The sequence below is a fragment of the Equus asinus genome, chromosome 3, assembly GCF_041296235.1.
Source record: "Equus asinus isolate D_3611 breed Donkey chromosome 3, EquAss-T2T_v2, whole genome shotgun sequence".
Lineage (NCBI taxonomy): Eukaryota > Metazoa > Chordata > Mammalia > Perissodactyla > Equidae > Equus > Equus asinus.
In genome coordinates, this window is record NC_091792.1 from 30,581,262 (window position 1) to 30,604,795 (window position 23,534).

A 23,534-nucleotide genomic window follows, 5' to 3' on the forward strand; every position below is an offset into this window, starting at 1 on the left:
GAGTAGAGGTGTTACGTCGTGCTTTGGTGCCGAAGTACTTGACACCCATATGAGACTGCCCAGTGTACCCCTTCCATGCTTTGTGATCGTGGGTGTCATGAGTGTTGATTTGTAAACAGGATCTCGTACAGAGGGCAAGGAGACAGGAGAAGGAGGCAGACCATTCCAGATGGTTAGATGGCAGTTTTTTTTTTTTTAAAGATTTTATTTTTTCCTTTTTCTCCCCAAAGCCCCCCGGTACATAGTTGTGTATTCTTCGTTGTGGGTTCCTCTAGTTGTGGCATGTGGGACGCTGCCTCAGCGTGGTCTGACGAGCAGTGCCATGTCCGCGCCCAGGATTCGAACCGACGAAACACTGGGCCGCCTGCAGCGGAGCGCACGAACTTAACCACTCGGCCACGGGGCCAGCCCCTAGATGGCAGTTTTAATAAGCAAGGGAGCTTACTAATGGGGCTTGTCTTTGGTAGCTGCAAGAAGCGCAGATCTTCACACCACCTGCCAAAATCTTAAAAGTTTATATACAGCCTTACCTGGGTTCAGTCACGCACATGGTCCAGACGGTTGCAACAACACCTTACTTGCTCAAAGCTGTATCTTTCAGAACGGCTCCCACTGTGGGAATGGTGGGCAGAGCGTACACTCCAAGGACAGGCGAGGGCATGAGGAGCCTCTGATTGCCTGGGGCCAGCTCACTGGTCAACTGGTGGTCACATTCTCTTGATGACCTCCCCAACAATGAGATCAAGGCAGCCAGGAAAGCCAGGACCGTGCCTCGAGGACAGACAGCGGAGAACTTCAGGTGAGTGACAAACGCTTTAATTGTGTGAAGCCCTTGATATTATGGTTATGTTACCATAGAATAAACTAGCCAATCCTGACTGATATACACGGATAACATTTTTGTTCTTAATCAGGTTGTACCTTAACTGACATTCACTCTAAGTTTCCTCTCCTACGTATCTTGGAATGATTTTTGATAACCAATTATCTTTTTTTTCTGTGGAGTATGAAGCTTTGGAGACTTTTTGCTTGGACCATCTCAAATGAAATGCACTAGACATACTGTCTGGGTACAATGCTTTCTGATGCATTTGTGCTGGCTCGAACAAGAGAGTTTCTTGATGCCTCAGAAGGACATTTTCCTATTTGTTTGATTTTATGGGCGAACACAGTACACTACAGAAACAGTAAATGGGATGCTAACCAGCTAGCAAAAAAGGACTTTGGAACTGCTGAAAAAATTGAAGGCCGTTAGGAAATAGCATGCTTGTCTAACCTTGATAGAAATGATAGAGGCTTTGACATTCTCTCTTCTATGGAAGTCTTTGTTCTTGAATAAATAAGATGAGTGAAGAAGTACTCATTTTTATGTAGAAACTTCCTTAAAATTCTTTCTCTTGGTGTTTATTTTATGCCATTATAATCTTTGTATTAAAGTGGGCTCTGCAAGGAAGAACTCAAGATACTTTATGGTGGAGGAGGGGACGCAGCAGTTCATGTAACTTCAATTCTTATTATGTCTTTGGAAATCTTAGTCTGGCATTCCTCAGCAAGAAACGGATAATTTATGACGGAAAATCAGGGGCATTTGAGAATTTTGAAAAAAAAAATAATCCGTTTATAAGATACATTTAATCCATTTATAAAATACGCTCATCCAGAGCATATTCATTTACAGCCTCAATGAGGTTTGAAGGGATCCAACAAAGAATGTGGTTGTAGTGCCAGGTCTCCAATGCAGAGTGCTGGGCCCGTCCGTGACCTGTGGGTGGTGTCATTATATATTGCGATCACCACGATGGCACCTGCTCATTAGGAATTCATTGAGTGCTCATGTGGCTGTAATGTACTTCCATTTGTATTCTGAAACAATTTAGCGCTGAGGACTTAAAAGTAATTTAAAGCAAAAAAGTCATTTTATCAGTCTTGTGTGGAGCTCTTGTTTTGACTCAAGGCAAATTAACGTGAAGATTATTGTAACATGTTAAACAGATTTAATTGTTCATTGATCAAACAGTAACTCTGAAATACACATACTCTTGAGATGTACTATTTCCTCAAATTTTGTAGGTGTGAAAAAGTGTTATTTTTCTAGTTAGACTGAGTGACAAAGACAAAGGAATATGAACATTGAAATATATGTAAAGCTTGTTAACTCCTGTTTTTTGGATGTGAAGTTACTTTGGTTTAGGAATAGAGGGTATATTATGTATGTAAGGTTTGCTCACAAAATTATAGTTTCTTCTACATTAATTCAAACAACGCTGACTTTACAGAATAGTTTTTTGCTTAATTTAACGAGTTTAAAATGATTCTAAAAGATGCTACAAGCTGTTGAACTTGGGAAGTTAGTATCTTTTCATATTTTTGCCAAGCTGTGTGAAGCCATCAAAAGTTGAGAACAGACATCTTCAAAGTAATAGCAAAACATGGAAAATAACGATGAGAACTGGGCTTTTTGTGAACTCTACCATGTTACACAATAGAGAAAGCACTTATTTCCAGGAAAGAGGTTGAAAGAAAAAAAAGAGGAGAAATCCCTTCTCTCTCAAAATTACTGCATGCAAATGTGGCCACATGGAACTGCTTTAATAGTCTTTTTTTTTTTTTTTTTTTGGTGAGGGAGATTGGCCCTGAGCTAAAATCTGTGCGAATCTTCCTCTATTTTGTATGTGGGATGCCACCACAGCATGGCTTGATGGGCAGTGTGTATGTCTGCACCCAGGATCTGAACCTGTGAACCCTTGCCTGTCAAAGTAGAGTGCAAGAACCCAACCACTACACAACCACACCAGCCTCTAAATAGTCTTCTTTTATGAATGGTCTTATCAATAGACTCTGCTTCCTCATCTTAGCATTTTTAATAATTTCAAAATACAGAAGTTTTCTCAGATTAAGAAAAGCCTCTCAACTCTTTCTTTATTGCTTTTATGCATTTATAAATATAAACTTAGATTTCATATGTTATAGAAGAATCCAGAGAAAGTGAGAATGTGAATCAACGGCAGTTTTATATAAAAAACAGTCCAGTCAACTGATTATGTGAGGGGCTAGGACTGGTAATATTGGGAAAACATCAGAAAAATCCTAAGTGTGGAATTGCAAACCTTTGGAAGAGACCATTGTGATGATCTAGCACGATCTCCTCATCTTACAGGTGAGGAAACTGAAACTTAGTTACAAATTAATAAATTATTTTTTACCATCAAGATCTGAGAGAAAGAAGAGAGCTTAGGAATGACACTGATAGGCACGGTATAACAATTTGAATATTTATTTGATCCTATAACTCCAAATACTCCAACAGAAGCAATTTAAAGTCTTATAAATATTTCAGATTGTCTTATACTTAGTTTGCAAGGTTACCCTAAAGGTAACCAGATTCCCGAGTTAACGTTGAGGATTCAAACAAGCATGCAGCTTGTTCACTCATCTATTTATTGCAAATTATCTTTTGAGAACAAATGGAGGACTAGGTACTGTTCTAGAAGCTCAGGATGTATCAGTGCTTATATAAACAAAAAGCTCTTCCTTTGGAGCGGGGAGACAGATGATAAATAATCAACATAATAAATTAAGTTGGAGCTAGAAGGTGATTGTGCTATGGGAAAAAATAGAGCAGACAGATGGGAATCGCAAGGAGGGGTGGGGCTCGTGTGAAAGCCAGTTAAATCTCTAAATATGGTGGTCAAGGTGGGACGTGTAGAAGGTGACATTTGAGCGAAGCTCTGAAGGCAGAGAGGGCATTAGATAAGTGGAAATCTGGTGGAAAAGCATTCAAGAGAAAGGGAACAGCTGGTACAAATTTCTAAGGTGAGATTGCACTAGGTGTATTAGAGAAACAGTGAGAAAATCAGTGTGGGTGGAGTAAGAAATGGGGATTGAAGGAGGAGAGATTGCTGGAAGTTCAGACCATGAGGGGCTGTGTAAAGCATTTGGCTCACTCTGAGTAAAATAAGGAAGCATTAGAGAGCTTTGCGTGGAAGAGTGGCATAATCTGAAGCAATGTTTTTAAAAGATCATTTTGGCTGTGTTGATGAGCAGCTAATCTTTATATGGAGCTTTATCTTCATACATAGGCTTCCTCAAAATCTCTTTTCTTTGGGCTCTTTTGTTATCTTCTTCCTCTGTAACCAGCACTTTCCCTTGATATGAAAGACTTGGAGTGTTTTATCTCTTCTCAGTTCAAGACTCCTCCTGTTCCCAGGCCTGCAAAGCTTTGGTGACCTGCTCTGCTGTGTTCTCTGCACCTGACCCACTCCTGGCTTTGTTCGTCATGGGTGGACCTCTCTAGTTTCTTTTCCCACGTGGTGCATCGTTTTTAGCCATCCAAGGCATCACCAGCTCTAAGAATAGCTACTATATCTCCGAGATTCCCATGCACGTGCCTATGGCTTTGGGAAAATTAAAAACAAAATCTTCTGCCATCTTCTCCTTTTCAACCTTTTTTAGTTGTTTTTCTCAGTCACATCATCACATAAGTTAAAATTTTTTCACTTCTGGGAGACTGTGTTCATTTTAACAGAAAAACGACTGTTTCCAGTGGTGTGTCCTCTAAAATATACCTAAGTCCCATTCCAGGATGTGGGTCTTTTCTAAAGATTTTTTACTAAACCCTCAGGAGGGAGATATACCACATATAACATAGTGAAACTTCCTGAAAATTCTTCCTTCTCCAAGTTCTATAATTACAGCAGCTGCTTGGTACTCATCTCTGTATTTCCTCTTTTCCCTCTTTTCTCTTTCTTTGTCTCTCTCTGTCTTCCACTCTCTCTCCCTGTGTCTCTCTCCGGAATCATATTTTTTACTCCTCTGCGTCACACTAGATAGGGTCTATGTAGAGAAATCCAACTCTCTCTCACCTCTCCAATTGGTCCTCACCTCTACCTCTGTGCAGCAAAACAAAGCATCTTTCTCAGGGTCTATTCTCTTTAGAAAGTGGGAGGAAGGTGAGATTATAAACATTTAGAATTTAATGTTTTGTTCTGGTCCCATAATTTTTGTTTTTCTAATTCTAAAAGCAGCATATTTTCAATGTAAACCATTAGCAAAAAGAGACACACAAAAAAACAAAAAAAGAGAGAATATTTATAATCCTGCCACCCAGGGATAACTTTAATATATTTTCTACATCTTTCGAGAACTTTTGTGTGTGTGTATGTATTTTTTAACAAAAATGGGTTCCTTCTATGCCTAGATTTGTAATCTTCTTATTTCTCTTAATATATCATGACCAAACCCATGTCAATAAATATTTCTTTATAACAATGTTTTAATGACAATGATATCCCATTATATAAATGTACTATTGTTTATTTAATCATCATCATACATGTAGATATTCAGATGGTATTATAGGTAATGTTTCCCCATATGTTTAATTTTTCTTTAGAGTAAATGCCTAAAATTGATATTTTAGGTCACAAGGTATTCTTGTCTTTATATTTTTTGGTGTATATTGCCACATTGTACTGACATTGATGATACCAATTCTTCCATTCTCATCACTACTCTCTCAGGCTACCTCCCCTGCTTGAAAACACTCACCAATAGGGGATATTATCTTTTAAAAAAATCATTGCAAACAGTAACATACTGCAAACAAGTTGTAGGTTATCATTGTTTTACTTTTTTATTGCTTTGATCATTAATGGCAATAAAGGTGTGTCAACACCCTGAGATTTCAACTTGGACATCCGTCTTTCTCCTGGAAAGAGTTTCTGACCCCTCCATTCTGGGTTGGCCCAGTATCTTCCCATAGAACTCTGTGCTTTGAGTGCCTTATTCTGATCACCAGTTTGCTTCTCTTTCTACTTTACTAAACTTAAGATCCATGAGGTCAGGGATCTTGCTGTCTTGCTCATCACATGCCAGTGACTGGCACATCATAGTTTCTAAACAAGAAGTTGTTAACAAAATCCCGGAAACCATGATTTTTAATAATTATTGGCTAATATCTTCTTTCCCTTGTTAATGAAAATATATTTAACTTAACCACTTTGACAACAAAACAGTGACCTTTTTTTCTAATTTTCAGAGATTAGAAACATACATGCACATATTAACCCTGGTGAATGAATGAATGGATGGATGAATGAATGGAAGCTCTTTCCATTGTCTGTTCTATTTCTAGTCCCTTGAAATCTACCTAGCTGGCTGAGAACATATGCCTAAACTCTAGATTGAAAGTTGACTTAAAAATAAACCAAAACAAAGCAAAAACACAGGCAAAGAAGAAACTAAATAAAGGGTGTTTGATACCACAAAATGGATCATATTCTACTTTATAAGGTAATTCAAAATTGGAGTTCTACCCATGACTGGGTTTCCAGTTAATCCTTGGTTTTTCAAGTTATCTAGATACTACTTGTGGTCTGGAAGTCCTGTCCTAAATGAATAATGGGTAAAGGATGTCTGTATTGAAACTCCAGATCTTAACCTTTTTCTACTATATATACACCAGAAATTTTCAACTGAGTTTCTACCAAATTTTGTTCTAAGCCTCAGATGATCGATTATTTTATTAATATACATTTCAAATTAATTTTTGTATATAAGAATGTTATTTGGCTTAGCTAAATTAAAAATTTATTAATATTCAGACATTAATAAAGAGGTAAAGGATGTTAGTAATTTTAATATAACCATTGGGAAACCAGAGAGGTGGTCTTGGTAAAAGCCAGTTGAAATGAGTTTTGATTATTTAGACATCTAAGTTCAACTAATGGAAACTAAGTAGGAAGGGGACAGATTTAGGAAAAGATTCGTAGTTATCTCTTAATTACTGGTAAAGCCACTACAAAAGGATATCTGGTTTTGTGAAAGCAGTAAAAACAATCTTTTATTAAAATTATATTTTTAAACATGATGAAGGTATATTGGGGATTGGAGTTGAATGCAAAGTACTAAAGAGAAGAGCTTGAAATAACTTAAAAATAATGTTTTTATTTATTCCTACTCCTAATTTACAGGCTCCTCAATGGCAAAGGTTAATGCCTAGAATGGCTATAAATAGCACAACTGCATGCTGAGCGGTTTGTTCAAGAGAGGTGGCTCTGCTCTCCTGGACATGTTTATTTTTCAAATTGACAAAGAGTAAAAGATCTTTTCTGACATTTTGCCTTGGGGGACTGGATTAAAGGTATGCCCTTGATGTTTGGTACATTTAATTAAATGTTTGGCTTGAGTTTATAAGGAACTTCTATTTATTTTAGTCAGTTCAGATTGCAATCAATATTAAAAATTCCATTAGATATTGTTGACATTAGATAAAAAAAAGTTTATCTAACAGGATAAAGCCTCTCTGTTACCAAATTTTCACTCTGCTTTGATGTACTTTTTATTTGGTAAAAGTTTTAATCTCATCATCTCTTAGTGGTTTCCTGATTTTGTGGTTTATGACTCATATAATGCTATTTAATCAGACTAATAAACTCAAGCTCATGCCCACTAAAATCTCAGCATAAACAGATTTGAATGAATGTGTTGTCTTGTCAGCACATTGCTTTCTTTGTGCAATTGCTCATATAGTTATTGTCCATTTTATGCTGTAACCTTTGAGGAGATGAGAAGAATGTCTGTGAAACTTGATTTTAATAGTTTTTAATAACATGTGAAGCCAGACTAGATTAAATAATGACAATAATAGTCATATTAATAATAATATTAACAATTAAATACAAAACCCCATTCATTTTATACCTATTCTCTACCTGGCCCTGTGCTAAGAGTTGTATATGTATTATCTCTACAAGATAGGTATTATTTTCTCCATTTTACACGTGATTAATTGAGATTTCAGATGATTAAATAATTTCCTGAAGATTCAGAATTATTAAATGTTGGAAGCAAACATTTACTCCAAAGATCATAAGACAGTAGTCCCCCCTTATCCATGGTCTCACTTTTGATGTTTTTAGTGACATGTGGTCAACCACGGTCTGAAAATATTAAAAGGAAAATTCCAGAAAATTCCACTGTTCTGAGCAGTGTGATGAAATCCAGCACAGTCCTGCTCTGTCCTGCCTGGGACGTGAATCATCTGTTTGTCCAGTGTATCTACGCTGTATCACACCCTGCCTGTTAGGCACTCAGTAGCCAGCTGTCTCCGTTATCAGATCCATTGTTGTGATATTGCAGTGCCTGTGTTCAAGTAACCCTTAGTTTACTTAGTAATGGTTCCACAGTGCAAGAGTAGTCATGCTGGCTATTGGGATACGCCAAAGAGAAGTTGTAAAGTGCTTCCTTTAAGTGAAAAGGTGAAAGCTCTCCACTTAATAGGGAAAATATAAAAATTGTATGCTGGTTGCTAAGATCTATGGTAACTCATAGTACAGTATACTGTTATAATTGCTTATTTTATTATTAAGTGTTGTTAATCTCTTACTGTGCCTCATTTGTAAATTAAACTTTATCATAGGTATGTATGTATAGGAAAAATCATAGTATGTATAGGGTTCAGTACTGTCTCTGGGGGTCCTGGAACGTATCTCCTGTGTATAAGGGAGGGGTACTGTATTCTGTTACATATGTTGTTACTGATCGTTGAATGACGTCTATACCATTAGGTGTTTTGTGTTTTACTGTATTCCTATCATGATAGAACAGTGATTCTCAGACTTTAATGTGAAGATCTAGTTAAAATGCAGACTCTGAGGGCCGGCCAGGTAGCGCAGTGGTTAAATTCGCACGTTCTGCTTTGGTGGCCAGGGGTTTGCTGGTTCAGATCCCGGGTATGGACGTGGCACCACTTGGCAAGCCATGCTGTGGTAGGTGTCCTGCATATAAAGTGGAGGAGGATGGGCATGGATGTTAGCTCAGGACCACTCTTCCTCAGCAAAAAGAGGAGGATCGGCAGCAGTGTTTGCTCAGGGCTAATCTTCCTCAATAAATAAATAAATAAATAAATAAAAATAACTTCCTAAATCTCTTTGGGGATGGCCGGGTGGTGCAGTGGTTAAGTGCGCACGTTCCGCTTTGGAGACCTGGGGTTGTCTGGGTCAGATCCTGGGTGCTGACGTGGCACAGCTTGGCAAGCCATGCTGTGGTAGGCGTCCCACATATAAAGTAGAGGAAGATGGGCACGGATGTTAGCTCAGGGCCAGTCTTCCTCAGCAAAAAGAGGAGGATTGGCAGCAGATGTTAGCTCAGGGCTAATCTTCCTTAAAAAAAAAATGCATACTCTGATTCAGTGGGTTTGGGGTTGGGGTCTGAGATCCTGCATTGCCAACCAGGTCCCAGGTGATGTCAGTATTGCTGCCCTGTGGACCACCACTCTGGGTAGCAAGCTCCAGAGCAGAGATGCCCTCCACGGTGGGGAAGGAATGTTGGGACACATTCTCATCAGACCTTCATTGGAAGCATTTAGAAGAAGTTTTCAACCTACAGAGTTTTCTTTTTTTGGAGGAATCTCATATGCCCTTCTCTGCCTTCTGAAATCAGTGCTGAAGAGAGCCACGAGTGCTGATGGGGGTGCTTGCTACATCCCTCAGATGTTTTGGGATAGAAAAGAATTGAAAATGACTGACCCAGCCAGTTCAGAAGCTGCAATGCTAAAAGCCAGTTTGAGGCTGAGGTGACAGCGTTGATGCTCAGGCAGAGGAGAAAGGAAACATAAAGAGAGGGAACTGAGTTAGAGAAAGAAGAGAGGTGAGAGGAGAAAGGTGAGAGAAATTGGAGGAAAATAAGCAATTGCATATGGCAGCGAGTGGTAGGATGGCACCGGAAGATTGCCAGAAAGAGCCAGTCTCATATCACTACAGAGCATAATTTGAGGAAGCGCCTCATCTTAAAAATACCACTTTCTTCATTTTGTCACGGGGCCTTGGATTATAGATTTGATTCAGAGCAACCTCTAAGCTGGTACAATATGTCAATTAGCCTCCCCTATCCACTAGCAATTTCAGGGTAAATATTTTGACCTGGGTAAAAAACAGTCTTTCACCTTCATTTTAATCTGTGACGTAACTGTTCCAGAGCGATCTCGTCTTTATAATCTGCTTAATGTGTTTGTGTAATTGGAAAGAGTGAAATGAAATTCCATTAGTTACTTTGTCCCTGAGAAGTGTGTTGTGTGCACGTGTCATGTTAACACACGCACGTGTGTGCACAAACATGTACACGTCACTTTTCATCTTGTATCAGTGGACTGTTGCAAAATGAAAGCTACCTTTTTTTTTTAGTTGTGTTTTAAACAAATACAGGCATTGCGTTTATAATTCCTTGTTTGCAAAGACAAGTAGGTGAAAATGCCTTGTCCCGGTTATGGAGGTAGATGACAGATGAAAATATAGAGGGCACTGGGTAGCTTATGAAATACAAATGTTATTGGAAGTTTGTTATTGCTTCTGCAAACACTCCATAAAGTAATGCCTTATGGGAGATTCTGCTAATAAAGATCGTAACAAGGGCAACTTTGGGTCAAAAATACCATTACTTGAACATAATAATAAAGACATGAACCCACATTTTGACAGTCACTGCAGAGGTTCTCATTTCAAAATGTGACAAGCCAACAGCAACTGTCCCAAACTTTTTTGATCCAAGCCTTCTCAAGTTATCTCCTGGTAATGTGCTCTCATATGGAACAGCTAATTAAAACACTGAAACTCACTGAAACAACCAGTGAGGATTTTATGTTACTGTATCTCTGACGAGAGTTTTCTAATCTTTGCAAATGTGTTAACTCTCAACAACTCCTTGGTATGTATGGTTCCATCTGGATGGAATCTGTGCAATCTATCTCAAAATTTTAAAGAGTTTTCCCAGATTATTGACTCATTAATTTCTATGTTTTCAACCTGCAATCTATGCCAGTTTCCTCCTTGAGAAATTGCAAGAATTTTTTCAGCCTGGAAGTTTATATGAGAAGTACACAGAATTTTAGTCCCAGTTATTTCACTATTGATTGTTGCCCTGCACCTTATGACTTTGTGGAGAAAACTAGCAGGAGTGACAAAAGACAGTTTGCAGCATTTATTGATATTTACAGAACCTTTGACTTCATGGTCAGTAAACATTATGGTCTAAGCTTCACGAACTTCTAACTGAACGTGAGTTACTCATGCTTCTCCAGGAGCTGCATCTTAATAGCGTTAGCTAGTTAGGATCAGGCCTGAACCTCTCATGAAGGATCAAAGATTGATTTAGTACCCTTTTCTTCTAAATTTGATTCTAAATGACTTGCTTTGGGGTCAGTTGGATGCATGTCCACCACTATACAGAATTAAAAATATGAGTACTCTATCATCTTCTGTATAGATGGTGGCAAAGTTTGATTTCTACCAAACCATAAAGGACTTAAGATGCAACCAGTTTTTCCACTGCACTATAGTGTCTGAAAAAATGCTTTTGAGATAAACTATTTTAGAGTTTGAATCATGTTTTTTGGGTGTATGTACTCCAGAATATATACTTTGTTTTTATCTGTCAGCTCTATATTGCTTGTATTGCTGGTCAACTTATGAAGTCCATCCATCATATTGCATTCTCTGTAAGGATAAAATTTCCTGACCAGGTTTATTATTTGACTTAAATTATAAATTCTGTCCTAATGGATTGAATTATCATAATTTTAAACTATTATGGTTGTGTACTCATTAATTCTATCCTTGAGTGGTAAAAGATAATCAATTCTGGTTTAGTAATAGTCTATTAAACACATAAAAATTAGGGTGAAGTTAGCCTATTACTATTAGCTACTAGTGTAAATTATTGGCTAGTTAGTGTTATTACTGATTTTATTCATAGTTTTCTGCCTTAATAGCTATAAACAATTTTATTTAAAATTCCTTAATTTGAAAAATTCCATTTGGGATGTTTTCTATGACGTTTTCCTCATTTTTCTAGAGAATATGTTCGTCAGAAGAAATTCAGGAGCTTATATTTCTGCACTAATATTGGGCCTGGCCGAAGTTTTCCATTTAAATAGCGATTAATTTTTTCTTTCTGCCCCAATATGAAAATGGGAGAGCAGTTCTTTTGCTCTGATTAAACAAGGGCAATTTAATTCTTAAAACAAACAAACAAGCAGTCCTATGAACTTGGAGAACTTCAATTCATTGTGCCATTACTGATGAGTAAAATATATATGAAATAAGAGATATAAGCCAGTAAGCTCCCATTATAAATAGCTAAGTCTGAATTGGATCTTCATAAAACATTTCTGACTTTTTTCTCACTTCTTACAAAAAAAAATCATCTTCCCCTGTGCTTTCCTATAATTATTTCAAAGATATGTATTCACTCAAAATAAAGGCATATGGAATCAGAAAGCCATAACTTTTAAATCTTTAATTGAAATAAGAAAGTATTATCTTTTAAAATAAATATCATAATGTCAATGTGGACCATTAAAGAAACTTCTCTGGGTTTTAAAGCAGTAATTTGGGAATGGCAGCCCAGCTTCTCGAGCAAGCTACCACAAAGGGACAAGTGATTTTCCTAAAGCCTTTACAATGCTCTAAGCCGGTTTTGATCCATGCCGGAAGCTGAGGGACAGGTTTCTCTGTGAGCCCAGTTCTGTCTCAGGGGCATGGGAACTGGAGAAAGCATAAAACACAATCTCAGTTCCAAAGGAGTTTCCAACTGCAGTGGAAAGTCAGGATCAACACACACACAAAGATTTTATACAACCCGGGTCCGCTTTAGGAAAAAGAATAAAAAGCTACAAATACCAAATTGGGAGCAAAAGTGAGCACTTACAACCAGAAAAGAAAATTCTGATGAATTACTGGAACTTTGGCTGCCTAGGTGCCTTTCTTCGGAGAACTTTCTAAGCAGTTTACCAGGACTACTTACATGGAAGTGCTTCCTGAGTGCAGCCAGGCTCTCCCGCCCTCCCTGGAACATTCTGCAGCTCCAGAGATTCCCAGCTCTCATGGAGGCCTGCGCCAGTGAGGGGCTCTGGGGTCTCAGCTTCCCCGTGCATCTGATTCTGCATACACCTGGTTTTTAAATGGCCATTAAGAAAACTAAAAGACACCAGTAGCACCAAGGAATGTGGTAAACATTCAGAAAATACCGTATTTGGAATTCTTTTTGCATCCGTCTATTTTTAAACCCGAAGAGTGAAGGTGTAGAATGAAGAGGCTGGACAATTTTTCTTCTTTGCAATGTCTACCACTTGGGTCTCCAGTGCAATGAGGTGATTCAGAGCAGGAGGAGGCTCATGTGGATGTTGATTTCCTTAGCCAAGAATAAGCACCCCTTTGGGCATCCAGGAATGTAGCAGACCAGGCAGAGTGGGTCTTCCCCTCATATATAAAGTTGAACTCTCCAAATAGACTCCAATGGAGTTTACCTATTTCTTATTTCCCGTGGACCCTATATGTGAAATCCCTACATTTATTCCTTCATCTGGTATTTGCTTTTTCTCTCTCTCTCTCTCTTTTTGTTTTCCTGAGGAAGATTCGCCCTGAGCTAACGTCTGTTGCCAATCTTCCTTTTTTCTTGAGCAAGATTTGCCCTAAACTAACATCTGTGCCAACCTTCCTCTATTTTGTATGTGGGTCACTGTCACAGCATTGCTCCTGGCGAGTGGTGTAGGTCCATGTCTGGGAAGTGAACCCAGGCCGCCTAAAGGAGCATGCCAAACTTAACCACTAGGCCATGGGACCGGGCCCATCTGGTATTTATTAAGCACCTTTTATATGCCACATACTGCTTTCCCTGCTGGAACTGAGTAATGCAGACAACAGAGGTAGCCACCTCTCTTATAAAGACAAGGATATATCATGTGTCATGTGGTGAGTGCCAAAAGGAAAAATAGAGGACAAAGGATGACAAGGTCTAGGGGAAACAAGGAGAGCTTCTCTTTAAGGTGACAATCAAATGAAAGCATAAGCAGGAGGATATGGTGGAAGAGCATTCCAGTCAAAGGGATCAGAAAGCACAGAGGCCTGAGGATGGGCTACACTCAGGATGTCAGAAGTACAGTGAGGAGGCCCCTGTGGCTGGGGTGGAGCGGGAGAAGAGAAGAGGCAATGAGGTTAGAGAGGTAGCTAGGAACAAGACTATGTAGGGCCTTGTAGGTCATGATCAGGAACTGGGAGGGGCTGAACAGAGGGGTAACATGATCTGCCCCGGGCTTCAAAAGGGTCTCACTGACTGCTGTGTAGGAGCAAGGAGCCCAGCGAGGAGGCCAGGACTAGCGTCCAGGTGAGAGAGAGTGGAAGCTTAGAGGAGGGTTTGGCTAGTTGGGAATGTTAAGAATTGATTGGATTCTGCGTTCTCTGACATAGTGCCTGGAATCCCAGCTCCAAGGAGACTTACAAATTTTCCAGGAGGTTAATTGAAGGAACCCCACTGTCTGCTACACTAGTATTTATCCAAGCACAGTGTGGGCCAGCTGCACCAGAAGCCCTTGTGGCTTCTGTTAAAATGAAGATTTCCTGGCTTTGCCCCAGACCTCTATGGAATCTCTGGCAAAGAGGCCCAGGAATATGAGATTTTAACAACTCCTCTTGTGATTCCTACCCAGGAGAAACTTTGAATCACTGCCTGGGCCTTACAGAAGAGTTGAGCCCTTATGAAGGCTCGCGCTCTGTGAGACATTTCCAGCCCACACTTTAAACCCCCGAAGGCCGGAATTGAGGACATATTGTGAATTTAATAGTGACAATTATCAAAGCTCATTGTTTTTGCCTAAACTCTTCATATGGGCTGCCTCCAGCAAGCTGTCACGTTTCAGCCTTATCAGGGGTTTCACAAAACTTTCTGTCATTTTCAGATTGATTTTCATAATACTGAACCTTCTGGGTAAACTTGATTTTTCACTTTAGGTGAGAGATTATAAATACCAACAAATGGACTTAGAATTTTCTGAAGTGTGTATCTATATGAGCCCAGTGTGAAGCCGTATGTTTAAGAGATGAGAAAGGAGATCTGGCAGAGCTCTCTTTCGGCTATTTCCCTTCCTTATATGTTAGTAAGGAATCCTCCCTATTACAAACTTGACTTCCAAACTAGAAAATGATACTTTGAGATGAGGCAGTGAGAAATGAAGCATGAAATAATAGCTACTAATTTTTGTGTGTGTTTCTTGCTTCTTTTCTCTTTCCTGCCTTTCTTTATCGCTTCATACTTAATTATTTTTACAGATAAGAGAGAATATAAACTCTGTTTAAAGTCTTTTGCCATTGTGTGCACTTGTGTTGTAGTCAGAATATGACCATCATTTTGTATTCTGTGTTTTTCCATAGTGTCATACACACAGGGTGTGTGTTATGTTAGTCCCTGAAATTACAATTCTTAATGGCTTTAGAGTGAAACTTTGTAATACTGTGGTGTACTTCATATAAACATTTCTTACCACTCACCACTAGTATGTGAGTTTTTCCAGTTTTACATTATGTACAATGAAATATGACACTGTTCTAAACATCTTTATATAAATGACCTTATTTTCTTTGGGGCTATTTTCTTAAAAAATTTTCCCAAATCTATGATTACTAGACTAACATATAATAAGAATTTTTTTTAAAAAACATGTAACCTTGCCAGATTGTTTCCCAGAAAACTTGAATTGATATTCCAGGCCATGCCATGGGTAATATTTCCTCTTCATCATAGCAATATAAAATTTAAGCACTTTTAATTTTTGCCAGTTTAATAGATGGAACTTCCCCTATTATTTAAATCTTTTCATCTTTTCTGTGTTAAAATAGGATACAGTACTTATAAAATTGGGACATGAATTTAGGGCAGAGTCAGAGTGACAGCTTTCCTACAAATGGCTCTCTGGCTCATCAATGTTACTGTTCAGTCTCTTTGGCCCATTTTGCAAGACATCCTGACCAAATGAAAGTTCTGGATACTCCGTGATCCTGTTGCTTTGTAGAGAAGTTCTGCTGCTGGGCAGAAGAGGGCACTGTTTGTTTGTACCAAGGTGGAACAAACCTGTCTGACCCATTTAGGGAGAATGATCGCTGCCAGAAACAGCCCTTCACACTGGGGTCCGAGTACCACTGTGGTGGAGGCCGCAGCTCCATCCATGCCTGACAAAACCTGTTAAGCGTGCAGTTTGCTATTATTCACTTTGCTCTACGGAGTTTTAGCTGCCTAGAGGGAGACCACCGGAGTCACTTACATTACTGACACCAAGGCCTTGGCACCCAGGCCAGTGCCTATGGCAAGATGGAGTAGGTTTGCCCCAGAAGACACCAGCCCCGCTTTGATACCTGCAAGGCTCTGGGGAACCACGAGGTTAATTAGAGTTTGATGAGCTGTGAAGGCCAGGAATTTGGAGAGGCTGGAATAGCATCTAGACTGGGAGCGTAAGGACCTTTTTGTTAAAATTGGGAAGTGCTACCCAAGATGTTCAGGCCCGTCATATTTCTGCATTTCTTCTTTTTTATCCTTCCTTTAAAAAAGCCACATAGGAAATGGACAAGTGCATTATTATTACAAAAGCTTACATCAGAGTGCTGAGCAATCCTTAAGCCCGGCCCTCTGCCACCTTGCTCCGCTCACGCTGCCTTCCTTGAAGGCCACCGCTGATCATAGTTTGAGCATTTTGTGGGCGTTTACACACACAGGTTCACATACACATGTATCCTTTTTCTAAAAAAGTGGATTCTTACCATACATACTATCCTGAAATTACTTACTTTTTCACTTAACCATAAGACTTACCACTGTTTTCCTAGGAGTTCAAACAGGTCTACTTTATTCTGCATAACGACCTGTAATATGAATTACCATGAATTAATTAACCATTATACTAACGGGAGTCATTTGGGTTGTTTTCAATTTTTCACTATTACAAATAAAGCAAAGCTAATGTCCTCGTGTTTATAATTTTGTGCACAGACTTAGGTGTTTCTGTGCAATGAATGCTAGATGTAAAATTGCAGGGTCAAATTTTATGTGCATTCAAAATTTTAATAGATATGGTCAAATTGCCCTCCAAATGGGAGCATATAACTTCTTCAGGCTATTGATACGTGCAGTTTTCAGACTGTTTGACAGCACTAAACAGAAGAAAGTCTTGAAAGAATTTTGAGGGCTGGCCCGGTGGTGCAGCAGTTAGGTTCGCACATTCGGCTTCTCGGTGGCCCGGGGTTCACCAGTTCGGATCCCAGGTGCAGACACGGCACCGCTTGGCAAACACCATGCTGTGGTAGGCATCCCACATATAAAGTAGAGGAAGATGGGCATGGATGTGAGCTCAGGGCCAGTCTTCCTTAGCAAAAAGAGGAGGATTGGCAGTAGTTAGCTCAGGGCTAATCTTCCTCAAAAAAAAAAAAAGAAAAGAAAGAATTTCATAGGCCCAAATTTGAGTGTGCCCTTAGATTACTCTATTTGCACAGTTGCATTTGCTTAACTCCAATTAGATCATTATAAAATCTTTCCTAAATGAGATTCTTGGGGCTGGCATGAAGACCTTGCAAGCTGTGATGGCCCTCTGTCATGTTTTTCTCAGATCTGGACAGAGGATTAGGATAAAGGAAAGAGCAAAGTGTCTTCTTGAGCTCCAGGAGAGGTGGGGGAATGCTTGACCCACTCGGGAGGGTCATGGACAGCATGTCTTACTGGAGATTCTTTGTAACTGTTTCAGCTCTCAATCTCCTTTTGTCCCTGGACTGTCTACTCTGCCCTTAGACTTGATTGTGTTACCCCTCTGCTTAAAACTTTCCAATGGGTCCCCCATGTAATTGGAATAAAATACAAAGTCCCCACTTTGTCTCATTAGGCCCTTCTCTACTCTGATGGGCTCTTCTATACTCTGACCTCTGGCCCTGTGACCTCATCTCCTACTCTGCCCTCTTGGTCCTCTCTGCTCCACCCACACTGGTCTTATTCTGGCCTGAAACACACCAAGCTGAGGGGGGTTGAAGTAGATGCCCCAGAGGACTCTGAAATGTGCTCTCTGCCTTGTGTGGCCTGATAAAGTTAAAAGGAACTACACTGGGTCTGTTGGGGTCAGGAATTTTAAAGAACAATATAAGGGCTGTCAAAGTGTTCATGTGGTAGAGTGGAGAGTATGTTACAGGTGGCATGCTGGTGTTTCCCTGGACAGATGTGGGCTGGAAGGGAGAGAGTTCACCTTGGAACTTACAAGGAGGCAAGAAAGCCTTTGAAGAAAGAGGCTGGTGTGGACTACAGGATGCAAAGCAACCGCGGAGAGTTCAACACCAGGAAAACTTCAGGGGAGAGGTGTCCCAACATGGAAATCTCTGAGAGACCATAAAAGAGCCTCATTTAGCAAAGAGACAGCTCAACATCTGCCGATCCAACAGGGACTTCATTTTAACCATCTGCCAGTCCTCAAAAGTCCAAAGAAACCTCCCAGCCACATCGGAATTTTGCCGGCTCCCCATCACTTCTCACTCCCTCTTCCTTTCATCTGCCACCCCAGCTTGGTGCAAGTAGAATAAATTGTAGGGGCAGGAGAGCAGAGGGAGGAAGAGCAGGAGGAGCAGACCCACTGGCCACCTTCCATCGCCCTGACCATATGACCTCAGGGAAGGGAGAAGATTAAAGTTAGGATAAATTGGGAAATTCAGATACGTGACATCCCTAAGACTGGAGAGTCAAATGACTGAATTGAGACTGTGTTTGACACAAAAGTGAGCAAAGGCTCTATCATCTGAGAGTTACTGAGAAGTCAGAGACTGGTCGAGATCTTCACTCGACACAGAGTGCTCCAGCTGCTTGGCGTGTAAAGCATGGTTCCCAATCTTGGCTCAAACATGCTGCCACCAGGGGAGCTTTCAAAAATCCCAAGGCCCAGGCCATGCCCCAACCAAACAAATTAAAATATTTGAGGGTGGGACTCAGGCATCAGAATTTTTAAAGTTCCCAACATGATTTCAGTGTGCAACCAAACAGTGAGAGACAAAACTAAAGTTGCATTTTGATCACAATCAAAAGACTGTTCCCTACACTGGAAACACTTTTGTTCACGTGTTAATTCCAAGGCCTTTATAATCTTTGAAGTTCTTCAAGAGCTGATGCACAAATTACAGATTTAAATGGAGATTTTAAATTTTAAAAATATTTACGTCATCTGTTACCTAACTCTACAAACGATACTTTTAAATTTTTTTTAAATGTAGAGATAAGGGCTTATAATAATCAAGAATCTAAATTATGCTTTACATGGAGTTATGAGAAGGCCATCTACAGCCCAAGTTGTTAAAGTTCAAAAATGCGTGAGGACTTGATAAATATGCCATAATGTGATGAGCTCTTTATTAAGTTTTTGACGGGACATACTCTAATTTACTGATATATATCCAGCTTGATAAAAGATTTGAATACCACTGGGCTTCAGGAGCATTGCAGAAAGTTTTGGTTGGGTTTAGCTGTCTTACTTCAATACTGAAAGGAAGAGCCTTGGAGAAAATTGCACCATGGCAGAAAAGGGCAAGAGCCACACTTGTGGTTTTTGTTTTCATACAAACTTTCTCCCTCATGGTGTTTGCTGATTCCTAAAAGCTGAGTGTTGGACTGACTGCCTCAGAATCACATTGGGAGCCTGTTGAAAATATCGATTCCCTGGCCCAAGCCCAGGCTTCCAGAACCAGCCTTTCCGGGAGGGAAGCGTGGGCAGCAAATATTTTAACAAGTGCGCCCAGGTGGTTCTGAGGCCCAGCCAAGTTTGGGCAGCACTGGCAAATGCCGGCTGATAACGAGACCTTGGACTAAGTATAAAAGGTGTAGTGGGGAGAGATAAGTCCTCAATTAGGGAATAAACTACTAGCTGTTAAACAAAATTATTGTGACTGTGGACTGTGTTTTCACAGAGGTCGCTGCCTGGGGTGCCAACTGAAAGATTCCTTAGTGCATATTTGAAGTTATTTTAGGAGCCTTGGGAGGGTTTCCTGTATTTTCAGTGGGGTGGGAGTGAGGGTCACGTGGAGAGTTTTCTCAGAAGTTTTCTTCATCTGGTTGCATGTTGAAATAATTAGTTAGGAAAATAGGAAAGAGAAGAATCCTGGTCTCTCATGTGGGCTCAGCCTTCTTAGGGGGCAGGAACTCCCTTCATGTCTTTCAAGAAGTTTTTATCATCTTCTCAATGTAGCACAGGGAAAGAGGAATAGACTTAGAGGCCAGGTAATTAGGAAATAAAATCTTGGTGCTGCAACCTAGTAGCTGTGTGCATTTAGCCAAGTTCCATAACCTCTCTGAGCATCGGTGAACTCATTAGTCAAGAGGGGGTTAACTCGTCACTGTGAGGATTAAAAGAGTTAACACAGTTAAGCATGCATTCCACCAATACTTATAGAGGCACTTTATAGAGTACCTTCTATAAATTGATGTCTCTGGCTCCTGGGATACAGCAGATGCTCACTGAGTGATAGCTAGAGATTAAAGAATGGCCCAGGGGCTGGCCCCCTGGCTGAGTGGTTGGGTTCATGCGCTGTGCTTGGGCGGCCCAAGGTTTCACCGGTTCAGATCCTGGGCACCAACATGGCACCGCTCATCAGGCCATGTTGAGGTGGGTCCCACATAGCACAACCAGAGGCACTCACAACTAGAATCTACAACTATGTACCGGGGGCTTTGGGGAGAAGAAGAAGAAGAAAAAAAAAGATTGGCAACAGATGTTAGTGCAGGTGCCAATCTTTAAAATAAAAACAAACAGAAAAAGAATGAATGGCTCAGTCAATAAATGTTATGGGATCTCAAATTTATTAGAAGTACTAAAATATTTCCAGAAATGTTCTAAGATAGGGAAAATTGTGGTTACCAGAAGTCATCTCAGGGAATATTTTATGCGATTGGGAGAAATTCTTTCATAAGCTGCCTGCAATGGGAGTGGAGAGGAGAAGTGTGGGTGTTGATGGGTGACATCATGCATCCTTCTTTGCCTGAGACAGTCTCTGTTGATGCCTGTTGTAGTAGCACCCCATTTTACACTCAGAAGTGTCCCAGGTTGGAAGCTAAATCGTATGGGCATCCTTCTTAAGGATCACGCTCTAGTAGCATTCACCGGCCACTGAACCACCTCTTGAGGGAGAGAGTTCACTGTGGCACTTTCGTGGTCCTAAGCAGAGCATGCAAGCCTGGGGCCAGAGCAGAACTGCTTGGATCCTCAAGGGGAGGTGGAGCATTGCCCCTGGCACCTCCCCCAACTTGGTACTCACCCCTCCTTCTGAATACACATTGAACTAAATAGTAGTTTGAAGAAGCACTAATGGGCCCATGGCTCAGGCTAGACCAGATAGGACTACACACACTTACCATCTCAGCGATAAGGTGGGAGAATCATTTATTAGGAAGAGAAATGGGCTAAACAACAGGAAGCCCAAACTTTAGTCTTCATCACTATTTATCCTATGTCTGACTCATTTTTCTCGGTCATTTCTAGCTGTTGTCATTGTACAAGATGCTAACAGGCTATTGCTAACTTCTGATCAGCCATATGCTGGAAATGAGATCATTAAATTTGATAATTAAGTTCAAAATAAAAATAAGTCTTGAGTGATGACCCAGGGGTCTCTCCTGTGAGTTATGGAGAATACATTCTAGGACATCTTTTGACAGCTCTAGGGTTGCTCTACTCCTTTCCTTATTTCAAGAATTTTCCAAATCCTTTAGACTGCTAGGTAAGTGTGCTGTGGCTATATTGGTCAGGCATGGCTGTGGTTTAAAAAGTTACACTATGTTCTGCCAGAGAACCAGGGACGTAGGCATGTGGCCTCTCCTTTTTTCTGTCTATGCCCACTCCCTTGATAATCTCTTCTGGTCCCATGGCTTTCATGTCATCTCCATGTGGATGACTCACAAATTTACTCCCTCAGTATTGGCCTCTTTCCTGAACTCCAGACTTGTATACACAGATGCATGTGTTTCTACTTAGGATTATATTAAGCTAAAGGACCTTCAAAGATTTTCCTGCTGGCTAGCCCAATTTTTCTCTTTGGGTGGGCTCTGGGCCCTTTCTAGTGTCATTAATCTGTGTGTTATTCATATTTGGTATGAGAAGTGTCTGGGAGCTAATATAAAGGGAGATGTGTTTTGTGGAAACTCCGATTTGCTGCTCTGAGTAAGCAGAGACCATAAATCCCTTCTATCGTCGGGACTGGCCTTGTTGGTGTGATGTGGGTTGGTACTGCTGCCTTGGGCAAAGAGTGTAGCACTCCTTTTGCTGTGTTTATGTCTGGCAAAATCTCTGTCTTCCCTAGGTTTACAGAACTTTCAGAAGGCAGCAATGGATTAATTTGGATGAGGGGCCCAGGGGCCTCTTGAAAGGGAAGGGACTGAGTAATCTACAGGTCAGTAAACATTTTCTGTAAAGGGCCAGATAGTAAATATTTTAGACTTACAGGCCATATGGTCTCTGTAACAATAACTTAAGAAACAATTTTGCTGTTATGATGCCAAAGCAGTTATAAACAATACTTAAGTGAGTAAGCATGGCTGTGCTCCAGTAAGACTTTATTTATGGTCAAATAAAGACACTTTATTTGAAATTCATATAAATTTTCCCATGTCATGAAATATTCTTCTTCTTTTGATATACATTTTTTAACCATTTAAAAATAATTTTTATCTTGTGGGTCATATGGAAGCAGACAGTGGGCCAGAATTGGCCCACCTTTAGTTTGTTGACCATTGCTCTAATCTTTGATTAGCAAGATAGAAGATAGCCTAAGGGTTCCATTGGTTCAGGGAGGGACTTATTCCAGCACACAGGAAGTGGTGTTGTGCTTTGAGAAACATTGGCCATTGCTCATGTATGAGAGAGAACTGTAACCTTGGGGTCTAGGTTTGGGGCAACCAAACTTCTGGGCTATGCAGGGGTTTGGCAGCATTGACATGACCACAGCATTAGATGCCCACCCTCTGGGTTGTGGAGGTCCAGTGACCAGAAGGCCGTGGTCTGATCAGGCATCCTGTTGTCTCTTTCTGCTGGGCATTTGAAAGATGGGCTAACCCCTTTTGAAACCAGTGAGCTTCCAGGATCTATGTACAATTTGGGATGGGACTGGAGAGAATTCTCCAGAGAGTGTTACTGGGCTTCCTGCCAATGTGGTTACATAGGGTCAAGCCAACACTATTTGTAACCCAAGCTGGTGGAGAGTATCAATGCCTATTGTACTTAACTTAGTTCTTTTTAGTCCCCAGAGTCCTGTAGCATGGCACTGCCTGAGAGCTCACTAAATACTTGGTGAATTGAAGTTTATAGAAGAATAAGCCCCTGCCCACTCCTTTGACAATATTTTTTCAAAACTTTCTGAGATTAAAAGGAAAGGGACAAATATATATTGAGCTATCATGTTCAGGCATAGTGCTATGGGCCATCACATAGATTATCTACTTTCATCCTCCCCAGGAAGTAGACATCTTTATTTACAGATCATAAGTAACCTGTCCAATGTCTTACAGCTAAAAGGGGTGAAGTCCAGTTTTTGGAACTCAGGCCTGTCTGGCTTTTTTTTTTACCTCCATTACATTCCAGTAGATGAATGTCACCCATTCTTTGTACAACGTAGGAGGAAAAGTATACTGAGGTGTTGACATACATCATTTTTAAACCCCCTCTCTGTCATTAAAACTCAAATAAAAATTCATCTCCCTTATAT

General features: G+C 40.3%; 2 long non-coding RNA genes across 3 annotated transcripts in view; one reads left to right on the forward strand and one right to left on the reverse strand.

Annotated features, from left to right (window-relative positions):
* Positions 1-220: 220 nt before the first annotated feature.
* On the reverse strand, positions 221-12,943 carry LOC139044778 (uncharacterized). Its single transcript, XR_011501927.1, has 3 exons — positions 12,799-12,943; positions 531-771; positions 221-411 (listed from the first exon to the last, which is right to left on the reverse strand). It is a non-coding gene; the product is annotated as an uncharacterized lncRNA (long non-coding RNA).
* The window catches only part of LOC139044779 (uncharacterized), a 48,243-nt gene continuing 31,718 nt past the window's right edge, over positions 7,010-23,534 (forward strand). The window contains exons 1-2 of one of the 2 annotated variants that reach the window (XR_011501929.1): positions 7,010-7,141; positions 22,134-22,223. This is a non-coding gene — a long non-coding RNA (uncharacterized lncRNA). The remainder of the gene's footprint in view (positions 7,142-22,133; positions 22,224-23,534) is intronic. The other variant, XR_011501928.1, reaches the window with a different exon arrangement.